The 15104-nt window shown below is 35.9% G+C and overlaps 1 pseudogene; it reads right to left on the bottom strand.

The window, feature by feature from the left end:
- Nucleotides 1-705: 705 nt before the first annotated feature.
- LOC114308646 (UDP-glucosyltransferase 29 pseudogene) overlaps nt 706-15104 on the bottom strand; it is a 32317-nt pseudogene continuing 17918 nt past the window's right edge.

Raw genomic sequence — 15104 nt, forward strand, 5'->3', positions numbered from 1 at the left:
TCACAAAATTTCTTTTGATTACTCTCAAGTCTGAAATGTGTTCTCAATTCTCTGCCCAAAATTTGGAATTACAACTTTAGTGGTTGGTTTTTGAATGGTGTATTGATGAAATAAAAATATCAAAGAAAATATTTTATTTTCCCTCTCTCTCTCAAAAAAAAACTAATTTTTTTTCTTTCTAATTCTTTTTCTCTCCAACTCTCTTGCACCACTTCCTTTTTCTCTCTGATTTGCCTCCCTCCTCCCTTTGATTAGCCTCTCTCTTCTCTTTTTTCTTTCCTGAGCCTTTGTCCTTACATAAACAAAAAAGTATAATATAATAATATAAATATTATATAATATATATCTAATATAATATATACACATATATATACATTATGTGCTTGGATGTCGGCACCCCAGGGCTGATTGACATAAAAAATTTTATTATTTTTCTTTTATAATATATATAATATAATATATAATTTATATAATTTGTACTAAAATACTAAACATATAATATAATAATATAACTTTTTTTATTATTTTCTTTTATATATATAAAATATATAATTTATACCAATTTATATAAAAACATCAAAAATATGAACAAACACATAAAATTATCCAAAATTACAAAATACTAAACTAATAAAATATTTAGTAGTTTAAAACAATTTAGCCATCATGGTGAAAGTTGGGATTAAAGTTCAATTTCTATCTCTCTTATTGAGGATTCTGTGAGAAACACATTCTAATTGTCATCATCGAGTAAACAAAAGAAAGCGCCCAAGTCCTAGGGCCGGTCAAAATTGGGGTGTCTACAATATCCTCCACCCATTTGATACTTAGGGTTTCACTTAACTCCCTTGCTTTGCTCCTCACCGCCTCCCCACCATCTTCAACCACCACTTTCTGAATCACCTCGGCCACATTTTTTCGATCAAGCAACCCATTCTTGTCCCTCACAGCCTCCATGTCAATCCCTATCTCCTTCACCAACCTAGCATTTACAGGCTGATCAAGATGCATTGGTATGGCTGTGATTGGACTTCCAAACTTCATTCCCTCCATCACTGAGCTCCATCCACAGTGACTCACAAAACCACCAATGCTTGGGTGCAGCAAAATCTTCAGTTGAGGAGCCCAGCCTTTCACCACCATGCCTCTCTCTCCTACCCTCTCAATGAACCCTCTAGGCATTGCCTTCTCAACACTTGTATTTGCTCCCATTGAAAACCTCACAAACCATACAAAATTAACACCAGAAAGCTCCAACCCATAAGCTATCTCTTCAATCTCATCCCCCGATAGAAAATACTCGATGCCAAAACAAACAAACACTGTAGACCACCGCTTCTTCTTGTTTAGCCACCCAATAATCTCGCTCGCGTTGTTGTCATCGACACAGTCTTGGACAAGTAAGACAGGCACAATCTTCTTCCCAACCAAACCAGAGAGGTAATCAATGTTCTTTCCTTCAACTTCTTTAAAAGTTTTGATCAAAACAATCTCCAATGATCGATCAAGGCACTTGAAACAGCGAGTCTTGTCCTTGTCGAGGTTTTTCGAGGATTGAGCAAATGGAATACTTCTACTTTGTCATAATCACGAAGATAATTTTGGAATAATCTTCTGTGTAAAATAAAAAAACTTGAAACAAATCAAACAAATAAAAATAAATTACTTACAGAATTTATTTTACCGAGATGAATAAGTACAAAAATAGATTAAGTCGAGTGTGTGACACTCTGTCCTTAAGACAGATTTGCCTCGCTTCGGTACTTATGGATAAATGGCGTCTATCTCCCAAGATACAATTATCTTTTACAGATTGTATTAGCACTAAAAACAATTTGTTTCGGCAAACTAGAACCTATGTTCTATACTCTCAAATATTTCTCTAAAAACTAGAATGAAGAATAATGCAGAGAGAGAGAGAAACCAGGAAGACAAATGAATTTTATGGATATGAAAATCTGCTGAAAATGATCTCTATTTATAGAAAAATTGATGACCATTGGATAAATCCGAACAAGTATGATTCAAACTGAGCAGGTATGTTTTTGAAATGAACAGATCTGGTTCAAACTGAACAGGTATGAACTGTTTGAACCTGCTGGAATTTAATCTGTCTGTTGGACTGTTTGAACCTGCTGAAATGAACCCTTTAATCTGCCCGCAGGACTGTTTGAACCTGCTGATATAGACCTGGAAAAGGCACTGTACGTACAAAAAAATTGAATTCAAATTTTGGCGCAAAATTTGAATTAATTTTGTTCAGAAAAAATAAATTTCCCGTAAGAATTTTTGGAAAAAAATTCAAATAAAGTTTGTCTAAAAAATTATTATTAGAATCGACCCAACCCACCACCTGCACCAGCTCCCGGCACGGCTCGGCTTGGCTGGCCGGTCAGACTAACGGCGGCGGTGTGCGTGCGTGTTTGGTGGTTTGAGCCAAAGGTCACTTTGTCTATAACTCCTCCCTTCTACAATCTTGGGTGCCCGTTGGGCCCAACCCAAGTGTTGTCACCTAGAACTTATATACACACATAAGTTTTCTTAAGTTTCTAATGTGGGATAACCATTTCAAGGAAACCCACATTTTACTTCTTCAATTTCCTATTCCACGGACCCGAAAACGATGTTAACTTCCCATTCACTCATAAATGGTTTTGACGAACCGTATTTACCGTGTGACTTGCCATGCAGCAAAGAACATGCCACATCTTTGGACCCACCCCAAAAGACATGTGGGCCCCACTCAAATTTAAGCTCAAAGTTGGCCCAAAATAAGCCTATAAAACCATAAATTCCAACAATCCCCTACATGAATGGAATTTGACAGAGAGAAAATGAAACAACATGATCTAATTACAGAGAGTACAAAAATTGGAAATATCCTGCAAAGGATAGGTAGCTTTCGACTTTGAACCTTCCCTTGTGAGACACTATTGGATTTACTAGCTAACCAGTGAACATGATGTCTTGAACTGTTTAGCCATTTGTGTAAACCAAGACAATAGAACTCACACAGTATATTACCAGACGCAGTTTAGTTCTCACTATTGTGTTCATTTTGGCCCTAAACAACCTGGTCTTTCATGAGTGCTCTAAAGAATTGTAGCATTTCACAAATCTCATAGAGCCAGCCCAATTCACACTCATATAGGTGATTCTTATGAAGAGTAGCCTACCATACTCCACTAGGTATTCCTAGATATAAGAATCATTAAAAGTATTTACTTAACCTAAAACGCTGCAGACATCACTATTTCATCATAGAAATGGATAGGAGTTTAACTCCCCAGTGATCCTTATAAGTCATATATAACTCGGTTGTCCCTTTGAACCTAGATCTTGGGATCTCTAGTCAACTAGATTGGGTTGCCATTGTGGTAACTCTTATTTAATAGGCTTAAGTCCCATTCCCCTCGATGAATTCTCATCCGTTATGTTGTCTTTAGACTTCACTTATTCAATGGAAATAATTCCATTAGAGAGTAGTTGTCTCACAATGTTATGTCGATGATGAATGTGTCGTGACTTACTGTTATACATATGACTCTGTACTTTACCTATTGCTAATTGACTATCGCAATGTATGCATATAGCAGGCACCGGTTTTGGTCACATTGGAATATCTTCAAGTGACGAAGCCATTCTACTTCTTCCCCAACTTTATCTAAAGCTATAAACTCTAATTCTATAGTAGACCTAGCAATGCAAGTCTATTTGGAAGATTTCCAAGATACGGCCGCCCCACCAAGAGTAAAGACATACCCACTGGTGGATTTTGAGTCTCTAGTATTCGATGTCCAATTTGCATCACAGTATCCTTCAAGTACTGCTGGATATCTAGTATAATTAAGCCCAATGTTACGAGTAAATCGGAGATATCTTAGAACTCTTATAATAGCTTTCCAGTGTTCTACTCTCAGATTACTCGTATATCTACTTAATTTACTTACTACATAAGCTATCCGAGTGAGTGTTATTCATCAAGTACATTAAGCTTCCAATAATTTGGGCATACTCTAATTGAGAAATACTTTCCTGTACATTCTTAGAAAGAAATAAATTAACATCTTAGAAAGAAATAAATTAACATCCACAGGTGTTCTAGTAAGATGATCATCATCTTTACTAAATTTGTTAAGTATTTTCTCAATGTAATTTGATTGTGACAAAGCATAACCTTCTGATGTTTTCGTAATTTTCATACCAAGAATTACATCAACAAGCCCCATGTCCTTCATGTCAAAATGTTTATTCAACATTTTCTTAGAAGTTTTAATCATGTCGTTATTAGTACGTATGATGAGCATATCATCCACATAAAGGCATACTATAACATAACCATTGTTTGGGTTTTTAATATAAACACATTTGTCACATTCATTAATTATGAATCCATTTGACATCATTGCTCTGTCAAATTTCTCATGCCATTGCTTGGGCGCTTGTTTGAAACCATATAATGATTTAACCAATTTACACACTTTCTTTTCTTTTCCTGGAACAGAAAATGTTTCTGGTTGTTCTATGTAAATTTCTTCATCTAACTCACCATTTAAGAAAGCGATTTTCACATCCATTTGATGAATTTCTAGATTGTACAAAGATACAATGGCAATTAGCATTCTAATGGATGTTATTCTAGTAACTGGTGAGTATGTGTCAAAGTAATCAAGACCATTTTTTGTCTATATCCTTTGACCACAAATCTTGCTTTGTATTTGTTAATTGATCCTTCCGCTTTCATTTTTCTTTTGAAAATCCACTTGTATCCAAGATGTTTACAACTTGGTGGCAAATTCACCAATTCCCAAGTGTGATTTTGGAGGATGGATTCAACTTCGCTATTTACAGCTTCTTTCCACAAAGGAGCCTTAGGACTGGACATAGCTTCCTTAAAAGTTAAGGGCTCATTTTCTCATAAAAAGTTAGAAAATATGGACCAAAAGATTTTGAAGTTCTAGCACGTTGACTACGCCTAGGTTCCTCTTCCTCATTTTGATCTATCTCTTGCTCTTATTTTTTATCTTGTTCTTGATCATGACTAGTAATAGCATCATAAGATCTTTTATTAGTACTAGTCTCTTGTCCAGTCTTGTTTGGAAATATATGTTCAAAGAACGATGCATTCCAAGATTCAATAATAGTATTTATATGCATTTCGGAATGTTCTGACTTATGAATCAAAAACCGATATGCACTACTATTCTTGGCATAACCAATGAAAATGCAATCAATAGTTTTAGGACCTATCTTAGTCTTTTTAGGACTAGGAATAGTCACTTTAGCCAAACACCCCCACACTTTTAAGTATTTGTAGGATGGTACTTTCTCATGCCACATTTCATAAGGTGTTTGATTCACTTTCTTTCGGGGTACTTTATTAAGTATATAATTAGCAGAAAGTATTGTTTCCCCCCACAAGTTCTGAGGTAATCCAGAACTTATTAACATGGCATTTATCATTCCTTTTAAAGTCCTATTTTTCCTTTCAGCAATTCCATTTTGCTGAGGTGAGTAAGGTGCGGTGGTTTGATGAATTATTCCATGTTCTTTACAAAATTCACCAAAAGGTGATTCATATTCACCACCTCTATCACTTCTAAGTTTTTTAATTTTCTTACCAAGTTGATTTTCAACTTCATTCTTATATTGAATGAAAGTTTCCAAAGCTTCATTCTTGGTTCGAATTAAATAAACATAACTATATCTAGTATAGTCATCTATGAAAGTCATAAAATATTTTTTCCCACCTCTGGTTTGAATTGATTTAAAATCACAAATGTTACTATGAATTAATTTAAGTAGTTCCGTACTTCTTTCAATTGAATGAAAAGGAGTTTTGGATAATTTTGCCTCAACACAAATTTCACATTTATGATTTGAATCAATGTGAAATTTAGGTAAACATTCCATATTAATTAATCTACGCAAAGATCCATAATTAACATGTCCTAGTCTACCATGCCACAAATTTGAAGACTCAAATAAGTAAGAAGAAGATGTATTTTTATTAATAATAGAGGGTACAACAGTCATTACATTCATTTTGAAAAGGCCATCAGACATGTAACATTTTCCTACATACATCTCGTTTTTGGTAAGTACAAATTTGTCACTTTCAAAAACTAGCCTAAACCCATTTTTACTCAACAGAGATCCGGAGACTAGATTCTTGTGAATATCCGGTACATGCAGCACATTGTTGAGAGTGAGTTACTTTCCAGAGGTCATCTTCAGAATAATCTTTCCTTGTCCTTCAACTTTAGTAGTCAAGGAGTTGCCCATAAAAAGTTGTTCACCGTTATCCACTATAAAATAAGATGTAAACATCTTTTTGTCAGCACAGATGTGGTGAATAACACCTGTCACAACCCACTCCCTGTACCCAAGGGTTAAGCATCATGATGGCCAGTAACTAAAGTTACCTCCGGTCAATTCTTGAACAAATAAATAAACGCAAGCAGAAATAATATTTCAGTAAGGGTACCAAAATAATCATTGAAGCTTCTATTTTTATCACACAATTCATTGACCAAAAAGGCCGATATTTACATATGAAGAATAGAACTATAAATACTATAAAAGTGTAATGTGTGTCTATTCCGTAGCCTTCTGTCTAAAACTCTCCAAAAGCTATTTCTGAATTGCATTGTTTCCTGAAAATTGGTAAACAGCTATAAGCACATGGTAGAGTGAGAAATATTATACTAAGAGCATCAGGGCATAAAATTCACCATTGATAATTATTAGCTAAACAAAGCTTGATATTAAAATACATAAGATATAATACGAAAATCATTTGACATATAATACAGAAATCATATAAGAAAAATAATCATAACCACGGTATAAAACGGAACTAAACAGATGTATAGACTCAAGAGGTGGCTCGTACGAACTCTAGAGGTGGCTCCCACCATAGTGTAGCACTTAGCTCCATACAGTACTTTACTCCACACCAGAAATCATAACCACGGTACAGAACAGAACAGATGTATGGATTTAAGAGGTGGTTTGTACAAACTATAGAGGTGGCTCCCAGATAGTGTAGCACTTAGCTCTGTACAACACTTTGCTCCACACCAGAAATTAGAGTGTCAGTGGATCCATGATAGACAGAGGGGTCACAAAGTGACTAATCAGAGGGCCAATAATTATTTAAGTCCCTCAAGGCATGGGACCTCCGTGGTGGTACTTATAAAATAATTACTCAAAACACATTTTAATAAACAGTTATATCCATGGGTTTTCCTTATTATATAAAATAAGGTTCATAAATTAAAAATGCTAATATAATTTATAAAACACAATGTGCATAAAATAAACTATGGTAACTCAAAACATACGTAAAACATATAATGGTAACTCAAGGTATAATATAACTCACCTAAATATTGACCCTTAACCTTTACTTTCCTCATATCGACTTCCTATTTCTTTGTATGCTGCCCTTAGTTATATCATTTTTCCTCCCGCTTAGCAACCCACTAAGCCCCGCTATTTATAGTTAGTGAAAACCTTAGTCCCTAATCAAAAGTTAACACGTGGCCTATATCCAATAGGTGATAATTTGTTTACTTTCGCCTATCCCTCTAGATTAGGTGACTCACCAAGTCTTTAAAACTATACTTGCATAGTCATCAATCTATATGTTTTGCTGGAGCACATGTAGGGACTATTATTTTTTTTTTTTTAACCTTTGATTTAATTCTAATTTGGCCTAATTTTTTTAAACTAATTATATACCTTTTCTTTTATAATATATAATCCCTAATTAAATTTCATTTTATCACATACAACCATAATATTCAATATTTTATTTTACTCTTACAGAATATTTAATGAAACCTTTAGGGTTTTTCTCATTTATAATTAAATAATTGTAATATAAAATTTAAGGGACAATTTAAATTTTCAAGTTGTTACAGCACCAGTGTCCACCCACCATTCTTTAGGATTTCCAACAAAATTTGACTCGAAAACAACTGCAGAAAGATTTATATCCTCAACACCATTGGGAATTTTTTCCACTTCGGTTATATTGGCTTGAGCAGGCTTCTTGCTTGATCTTCCTTTGCCTTTGCGTTTGCTACGGCAATCTTTCGCCCGATGTCCCTCTTTGTCACAGATGTAACATTTGCCATTAAACTTGTACTTCTTAGTTTTCTCTCCTTTAGAGCCTTGTGAGGAACTCCATTGGATGCTTACCAGCCCACTTCTCAGACTTGCGGTTGTCCTCCTCAATCCCCAAACACACAATTAATTCCTCAAAAGTCATTTCTTTGCGCTTGTGTTTGAGATAGTTCTTGAATTTCTTCCAATCTTGTGGTAATTTTTCAATTAAAGCAATAACTTGGAAGGATTCACTAAGAGACATGTCTTCTGCATAGATGTCATGCAGAATAAGTTGGAGATCTTTAACTTGGCTGATCACAGTCTTAGAATCAACCATCACAAAATCTAGGAATTTGCCAACCACAAATTTCTTTGAGCCAACATCTTCTGTTTTGTACTTTTTCTCCAAAGACTCCCAAAGTTCATTTGCCGTCTTGATAGGACTATAAACGTTGTATAATGTGTTATCAACTCCATTCAAAATGTAATTCTGATAAAGGAAATCAACATATTTCCAGGCATCGACCGCAGCAATCACTTGTCGATCAGTTTTATCCTCTTTCACAGTAGGAGCATTGTAGACCGCCCCGGACTCTCTCCGCGCAGCCCCCCTTTCAGAGAGGGCGCGAATTGGGTTCTAGCTACTACAGTTCGGACTCCTGTCACGGTTCTGAATCTAATCTCACAAAGTGCAATGTAAGACTGATAAATCACCAAAGAGTCCAAATCCGGCAAATCGTTTTGGAAAATCGATTTTAATCAAGAAGTGCCAAACATGGACTGCTTTGCCAGATTTCAAAGTCGCCACCTAAATATTTTATTTTGGGAAATTTAGGAAACCCTGACTCGTGCCTAAGACCACGTGTCCGTCATCACCAAAGTTGCCTCGGCTCGGGAACTTGGGTACGAGGGGGGAAGGTCATGAAATGAGCACCCCCGCTCGCCCGATCAAAGGATCGGCCTCTACTAAACATAATATGTTATTTTTGAAAACACATGTGTTCTTATTCCGGTTTATTAGCTAACCTTACTATATGATGCGCATAGCATACAAGTATAGACTAAATCACTCAATTTGGAACAAAACATCTCATGCTTGTTTTTCGAAAATAGTTTGGAATTGCCACTCACAAGTAGGCTAAAGCGCGGATTTGCCACCCTCAAGAGGGCTTAAAACAACATGATTTTGCCACTTCAAGTGGGCTTAAAACACACATTTTGATGAATTGTTCCAATTCAAGCAATGAAGCCTTCATCCACAGGCATTCATGCAGTTTATCAAGTAAGCAAATAGCCTCATGGCAAGTATGCTGTCATGGCAACACTTACACACATGCAAGGATGTTAAAGCATAAACACTTACAGTGTACTCCGAGCCAAAACAAAACCTAGTTAGTAATCATGCATGATCCTAGCTATGTTAAGATGCCTAATGCAACACATGCAAAAATGCAACTAAAATAGGCTCGACTATCTAGAATGGCATATGAATGCAACACTTGATAACATGCTTTGAAACACGTATTCAAGAAATTGTATTGAAATACAATGCAGTTTGAATGATGCGCCAAGCCTGGTACATGCAAGACAAATGAATGATGCACACATGCAAACACTACTGGAAATGTTTGTTTTAACGGCATTTAAATGATGGCGTTTTCTTAAACGTCGTCTTTTTTAATATTTAACAGCGTTTTATAAACGTCGCCTTTTGTGCTAACCAAAACGGCAGCATTTAGCTGATAGAAAACGCCTCCGAGTGTGTTATAATCTCTCACACCCTCTCCCTCCCTCTTGAGACTCTCATTCTTTACTCTTCAGTCTCAGAAAGAAGATGCCTCAAATCTCTCGCTCACTCTCTCGCTTCAGCTCGGTGATCCCTTAAATCTCAGAGTGATGTCAGAATAGGAATCGATTGGAATCATCTTGGTGATTTAATTTGTTTACCTATTCCATTCACATAGAAATCACTAAGAGGTAAACCTATCTACATCAAGCTTCAAAATCGATTTTATTTACTGAAAGGTAAACCTATCTGCATCAAGCTCAATGATTTTGATTTCAATTTCATTTTTTTTTTCTCTCTCGCTCATTTTCACTCTTCTCTGTCACCAGACTTATCTCTCTCTCTCTCTCTCTCTCCCCTCTGCCGATCTCATCCACACTCACCGCCGCTGTTGTCTTCTCATTATCACCTCTGATCGATAGCTACAGTGGTGGAAGAGGATGGCGGTGGTGGTGCTCGTTGAAGAAAAGAACAAGAGACAAGATTTGAAGGATTTCGAAGTAATTAAAGCCAGATCTGAAGGTTTCAAAGAACACCTGATCCAAATATGGGGGCTTCGAATCAGATATATTGGTAAGCTCCTTCGAATCCTTCCGTTTTCAGTAAAAACCTCTTTTCATCAACTTCTGTATTGTGTATGTGTGTGTGAGAAAGTGTTGAAGAAGAGGCTGTAGTGTTCTTGATTTTCCCCCTTTGTTTCTTGAATTCTATAAATCTCACCAACAACAATGGTCAAGTTTTATGTTTCTGTTCTCTCTCTCTATCTCTCCATATATATATATATATATATATATATGTATATCCACATATCCAAGATTTGTATATTTATGTATTTGTTGTTTGTTGTTGTTTCAGCTACTGATACAATTTTATAATTAAAAGGATTTAAATGCACAATTTTAAAATTAAAAGGATTTAAATACACAATTTTAAAATTAAAAAAGTAAAATAATAATCAATAATAATTGAGAGATTATTCATATGATTAACCTTTAAAAGTTGAAACAAATATGTAGTCATGGCATTTAACATCATGAATTCACTTCCACTTTTGAGCTTTTTATGTCTAAGATAAGATTAAATGTTCTCAATCAAAATAGACTTTATCAAAGTCAGTCATAGAATCACTTACATGAGATTTTTCCAACAAAGTAAGAGGCATCATATAGCGATCCCGGCTTTCCCTTCATTGTTTAATTGTATTTCGGACTCGGTTCTGTGGATGTGTTGTTGTCTTATTCCTGTTTTCATCCTTTACTCTTTGTATATGAGTCTTGGGCCGTGTTGGGTAGGTTTGAAACAAGTTGGGTGTGTTTGGGAAAACAAGTTGATTGTGGTTGGAAACCAAGGGTTAGTGTCCATTAAATTTTCATAATGGTCCATTCATATTCAAACTTGTCCTTTCAAATTCCAATTAGTAGGCTTTTATGACAAACTTGTTCATTTAATATCCTTATTAGTGGTTCATTTAATATCCTTATTAGTGTTCATTTAATGACAACTAGTGTCTTTTCATAATCCAACTAGTGTCTTTTCATAATCCAACTAGTATTTATTTAATGACAACTAGTGTCTTTTCATAATCCAACTAGTGTCTTTTCATAATCCAACTAGTATTTATTAGTGGGCTTTAATGAACCAATAAATCCTAACTTGACTTTTCAATTCTAACCAGTGGGCTGCTATGCCATGTTACACCAGATTTGCCTATAAATATCACCATTCCCTAGCATGGCAAACACTAGTAACACTCTCACACACACACATTCGACTAAAGGAGAGGAAGGAGAACAAAAGAGAAATCTTAAGAGGAAGAGGAAGGGATGGCTTGCTCTTCATTTTGATTCGAAAACTATTGGCTTTAAAATCCTTCATCTTCTCCATTTGGTCTCTCCATTTGAGGTAGGGATAACTACTCATTTTTATGATCTTTGACATAAACTTTTGGTCATTTTGATTTAATGTTGAAGTTGGGTGATTTTGGGTGTTAGGGTTTCAACTTGAATAAAGAGGGGTTTTGCTATTTTGACCAATATATGTATATCTTGGGTCTTAAAATGAGCTTATTGATTGTAGTAGACACTGCATGATGATTAGGTGAAATAAAACTAATCGGTTGAATATGTCATTGAATATGACGGTTGGAATAATACATCGAATTTGTGTATTGATTGATCGTGTATATGATAATTGTTTATATACATTGTATTATGTGGGAGGAGATAGGGGATGTACTCCACGGTTTGGGAGGAGATAGGGGATGGACTCCTAAACCGGATTTTATTTAGGAGGAGATAGGGGATGGACTCCATTGATATAGCAAATCTGTGTATCATTTATGAAGTATGAAGTGTTTTAATATGAGTTGTTATCTCATGAGAATTGTGAAGTATGGAAGTGTTTTATTATGAGTTATAATCTCATTTAAATTGTTGATATTGGAAAGGATCATGGACACACTTGTCATGGATTTGGATTGTGCTGTATGTTGGTTTATATGAGTTAAACATTTATCAACATGCCAATGTTTTAGTTATTGCTCATATTATGTATAGCGACCCCGGTCTTTTCCCATTTGATTATTGTATCCGGACTTAGGTTCCGTAGATTCTGTCATTGTATAATTGCTGTTGTTGTCCTTTATTTTCTCATTTGGAATTATAGGATGTGTTGGGCAGGTTTGTTTCAGGTTGGTTGGGTTTAGAAACCAAGTGTTGCTGTCCAGGATTTTGGTTCTTCGCTCGAGCGAGGAGTTGGTCGCTCGAGCGAGAGATGTCGTCCAGTATCGACCTGTAGCTTTGCATTCTTGGCTCGAGCGAGCTTTTCTTCGCTCGAGCGAGTTAGTTTGTTCTTCGCTCGAGCATGAGTCTGGTTTCAGACCTGAGGGTTTGAGTGCTTCGCTCGATCGAGCTTTCTTTCGCTCGAGCGAGCTTTTGGGTTGTTGGCTCGAGCAAGGCTTCCTTGGCTCGAGCGTAGATTCTCTGTGTCTGGTCGCTCGAGCGACCAAGTCTTCGCTCGAGCGAGCCTGTCCAGTTTAAATACACAGCAACGGGATTTGATCAGTCTTTTTCATATTCTTTTGATTCCAAACCCTAGGTTCGACCTCTCTCTCTCCCTACTCACCTTCTCTCTTAGGTTTGATCTGTTTAGAGAGTGTTTCAACCCTAGTTGCTTTATTAAAAAGATAGAGGGAGTCGAGAGCTTTCATTTAATCTGAACATTTGGCAATTTGGAGCATTTTGGTCTTTGGGCACTCATCTCTGTCTTCACCATTTGGGTTGTTTTCTCTGAGGTAGGGATTTCCTACTCCATTTTATAGGTTTTGTTCTAAGTTTTGGTATTTTAACATGTTGGGGATACTTTGGTAAATTCTGGGAAAAACCCTAGTTGAATTATTGAATTGATTTGTATAAGTAATTCATGGAATTGGGAAAAGATGGTTAAATTCATGGAATTGGGGAACTCATTGATTAAATGGCATAATTGGATAATTTGTATCATTTGTCTATTGAGTTGTGGACATAGTTATTTTCAGTTTAGAAATAACTGTTTTGGGCTATCGGTGGAGGATAGTCGTGATTGTTGTAGACATTGCATGTGGATTAGGATTAACTGAAACTAATCACATTGGTTAAGTCATAAATTTTGACTATTGCATTGATAGAGAATATGTGTATTGATTGAGCATTGCATTTGCATACATTGTTTTGTGTGTGGGAGGAGATAGGGGATGTACTCCACGGTTTAGGGGAAGATAGGGGATGGACCTCTAAACCGGATTTTGTTTGGGAGGAGATAGGGGATGGACTCCATTAGCATCACTTTTATGTGTGCTTATTTATATAGAAGTGTTTTATTGATACAGCACTAAAATGTGTATCAATTTGGAAGTATGAAGTGTTTGATTTGAGCTTGAGTCTCATTTGTTTGTTGATATTGGAAGGATGTGAATATTATATAGGCGATTCACTGTAGTAAGTTTGGCCAGGTTCTGAGCCATGTTGATAAAACTGGAAAGTAAAACGTATCTTAGACAATAGTGTCATGAGATTGTAAAATGAAGTAATTGATTATCTTGGTTAACCATCTGTTGAATACTATTGCTTTATTCATTGCTTATAAGTGGTTTAGTATATTTCTACTGGGCTGTGGCTCACCCTTTATGGGAACATCATTTTCAGGTTCAGGTGATAAACTACCTCCAAGGACTTAGCTTGGGAGGGTTTGGCTTCTGGATTGGAGAAGACTACCTTTAGTTAATTGTCTTTAATTATTATTACATGTAAACATTCAAGCCTAGGGCTTTTCTTGTATTGAGTTAGAACTCATATTTTTGTATCCAAGTGTTGGCTTGGAAAGATGTAAGCCTGTAGGGCGTTTTATTCGATGTTACATGTAATGCTTTATTTAGTATTACTCTGATGAATGAATTCATAAATTGTCTTCTTTAAATAATGCATGTCAATGATATATATAATGGGTTAATTTTGAGGGCGTTACATTATGTTTAGCATATCTCTACTGGGCGTTGGCTCACCCTATATGGGACATCATTTTCAGGTCCAGGTGATATGCCACCTCTAAGGATGTAGCTTGGGAGGTTGTCGAAGCTGAAGGCTTCCTTTTGTGATTATTTTGTGTGTAAATCAAGCCAAGGGCTTATTTTGCGTTTTGAGTTAGTACTCTCTTCTTTGTAACCAAGTGTTGGCTTGGAAAGGTGTAAGCCCGTAGGGCAATTTACTTTTGATGTCAACATATCATACTTTTGTAATGAATACTCTGATAAATAGAAATATGCTTTATCCTCTTATGTCTATGCATGTCAAGAATGTGGGTTTATCTTGTATTATTTTGAGGGCGTTACAACTTGGTATCAGAGCGTACCGGGTTTGAATACTTTGGGTTCGTGGGAAGCTATTAGTATCACAATGGGTTTGTCTCGCTTGTTAGAGACTTAGATATATGATGTTATATGCTTATGTGATAACATGCTTATGTGACTATATGGGTATGGGATTTGATTTCTAGGATGCTGATTGAATCCTTGGGTTTCTATGAGTCTTGTTGGAAAAGCACTTGATCAATGCTGTTTCTAACCGGAACTCTAGCAACGCCTCGGGACTATCATTATCCAGAAATAAAATTCGTAAGTGCTTATGTGATTATGTACTTACGTGGAGTGAATTACAATTGTCCATGTATT

Source organism: Camellia sinensis, chromosome 8, assembly GCF_055761805.1.
Source record: "Camellia sinensis isolate YWXY chromosome 8, ASM5576180v1, whole genome shotgun sequence".
Taxonomy (NCBI): domain Eukaryota; kingdom Viridiplantae; phylum Streptophyta; class Magnoliopsida; order Ericales; family Theaceae; genus Camellia; species Camellia sinensis.